The sequence below is a fragment of the Bos grunniens genome, chromosome 10 (assembly GCF_055505025.1).
Source record: "Bos grunniens cultivar Pamir isolate PY7600 chromosome 10, Bosgru_T2T1.0, whole genome shotgun sequence".
Taxonomy (NCBI): Eukaryota; Metazoa; Chordata; class Mammalia; order Artiodactyla; family Bovidae; genus Bos; species Bos grunniens.
In genome coordinates, this window is record NC_141174.1 from 59316483 (window position 1) to 59319523 (window position 3041).

Sequence of the window (3041 nt, forward strand, 5' to 3'; positions counted from 1 at the left end):
ACGTGTAAAGAGCTCTTTAAAAATCAAGGGAGAAAGGACAATTTACCCAAAAAATATAAAACAGTCCTTATATGTATGAAAAAATTATAGTTAGAGAAATTAAAACAAGACTGAAATTCTTATCTATAAGACTGGAAAAAAGAAGAAAATATGGTAATACATTAGGTTGGCAAGACTCATTGCTGGTGAAAATGAAGATTAGTACAACTCTTCTAGAAGGAAATTGGATAATACTTAACAAAATCTATAGATGTACTTAATGGAATCTACTGATAGATAAATCTTCTGAAGAAGATAACTCTCCAAGAATACAAAATGAATGTTTACAAGGTTTTTCACTGCAACACTATTGCAAAATATTAGAAGCAACCGAGCTCAATGCCATACATCAGAGGGTGGCTAAAATCTCCTATGGATAAACTATGATATATCCATACAATGAAGTACTAAGCAGCTATAAAAAAGAATAAAGACCAATTTATATGGACTGATTTCTTTCCAGGACACACAGAAAAAACAAATTTAAAAAGCAAAATGCAAGAATATCTATAGTATGCTATCTTTCATACAAGACAGATGGGAATATGTAAATATATATATATATATATATCAGCTATGTGTGTGTAGTGTGTGTGTGTGTGTGTGTATATATATATATGCTTCCCAGGTGATGCAGTGTAAAGAATCCACCTGTCAAGAGACACGGGTTCAATCCCTTGGTTGGAAGATCCCCCGGAGTAGGAAATGGCAACCAATTCCAGTATTCTTGCTTGGAAAATTCCATGGATAGAGAAGCCTGGTGGAATACAATCCATGGGGTTGCAAAGACTCAGACACAACTGAGCAAACATGAGCACTCTCTTTGAAAAATTCATCCAAATTGAATAACTGACTTTTAGGGCTTCCGGTGGCTGAGTGGTAAAGACCACACCTGCCAATGCAGGAGCTGCAGGAGATGCAGGTTCGATCCCTGGGTTGTGAAGAGCCCCTGGAGAGGAAGAAATGGCAACCCACTCCAGTATTCTTGCCTGGAGAATCAAAGAGTCAGACACGACTGAGCATGCACACACATAACACCTTTATCTCATCTCATGAAAGAAAAGAAGATATATACATATATAAAATACTCATATATAGAATTCAGTATCTATTCATTTGTACAAAGAAAATGTCAAAAAAACAAGCTCTAAATTAGTGATATTGGTTACCTACAGTGATTGGGAACAGGGCAGAAACAAATGGGGAAAGAGAAACAGGGTAGTGATGGGAGGAGTGGAAGTATTCTGAGTATACTTTGATTTAAATAACTCTGATATTTAAAACAATGTAATGTTTCACACACCCCAAAGTAAATAAATGATTAAACTAGGAGGTGGGGAGAACCCAAATGGAATGAGCAATAACAAATGAACTTAACAGGATTACAGATGGATAACGTGTCCATTTGAAGGAGGTGGAAAAGGAAGAACTATCCTCAGATGCAGTATTTTGACTATCTATTAAAAAAGAAGTAAAAAGAAATATGCACAAATATTGTACTCTACTTAGTCAAGTTGTAAATACTGGTTGTGAACAAACAAGTAAATATATTATGAATAGGAGCCAGGTTTCTTGTTATCAAAGAAAGACATTGCAAATAAGGAAGTGGAGGTAAAGTGCTGAAATGAATCCTATGGTACTGGATTGGAATTGGAGGTGTCAAGGGGTCACACAGAGTCAGACACGACTGAAGCGACTTAGCAGCAGCAGCATATGAACTCATACTTTTTAATATGTGTACAGATGGATAGCTATGAAAATATTAACACATGAAAATGTGTGTGTGTGCATGGGTTAATATACATACATATATTTTCCAGCTCTATCCTCTGAGAGGGCCTAGAAGCAATGAATGAGCACACCTCACTCCACAATTTTGGTTTCTAAATACCACTCTCCAATAAATGGAACCAAAGCCCCTTGGAGAAATGGCAGGATCCCAGACTGGGACAGGAAAAATAGAGATGCACCTCAAACATTTCCTGGTGCCAGAAAGGAAGGAGTGCTCAAAGAATGATAGGGGTGTGCTGAAAGGATACAGGAGCCAACTGGAAGGAGCTTAAGATAGGAACAACGTACATTTTGATATTTGCGAAACAATCCATATGATAGTGATTGATTATACTCCAATTGATGAAAATCAGCCTTCCGATTAATAAATGCAGAAGAAGTGATGGAAACAGAGAATCAGGGTTAGGCAAACACCGTACCTAGTAACTGTTCCAGAGAATCATCATCAATGGATAATAAAATTAGTAGACAAAAAGTATTATGAGAAACATGGTTTTGCCATAGTCTCAAAGTATCTCCCTACAAGATACTTAAGGATTACAAAGGAAGAAACAGCCACCTGACAGCGCAGAGACCTGGCATCAGATCAGATCAGATCAGATCAGTTGCTCAGTCATGTCCGACTCTCTGCGACCCCATGAATCGCAGCACACCAGGCCTCCCTGTCCATCACCAACTCCCGGAGTTCATCCAGACTCACGTCCATCGAGTCAGTGATGCCATCCAGCCATCTCACCCTCTGTCGTCCCCTTCTCCTCCTGCCCCCAATCCCTCCCAGCATCAGAGTCTTTTTCAATGAGTCAACTCTTCGCACGAGGTGGCCAAAGTACTGGAGTTTCAGCTTTAGCATCATTCCTTCCAAAGAAATCCCAGGGCTGATCTCCTTCAGAATGGACTGGTTGGATCTCCTTGCAGTCCAAGGGACTCTCAAGAGTCTTCTCCAACACCACAGTTCAAAAGCATCAATACAACATCCTAATCAGGCGATCAACGTGAACGTCACCAGTAACAAGACATGGCGACATCATGCACCCCGATGGAATGCAGTTAGAAGGGCACAGCATAACTTCTCAATATTCTTAGCAAAAACTGCAAAATCTCGGTCCAAATGTGAGACATCATTAGACAAACCCAAACGAGGGACATTCTACAAAAGTGTCAAGGTCATGAAAGACTATTAGAGAGATAATAGAAACATGACAAGTGAATAC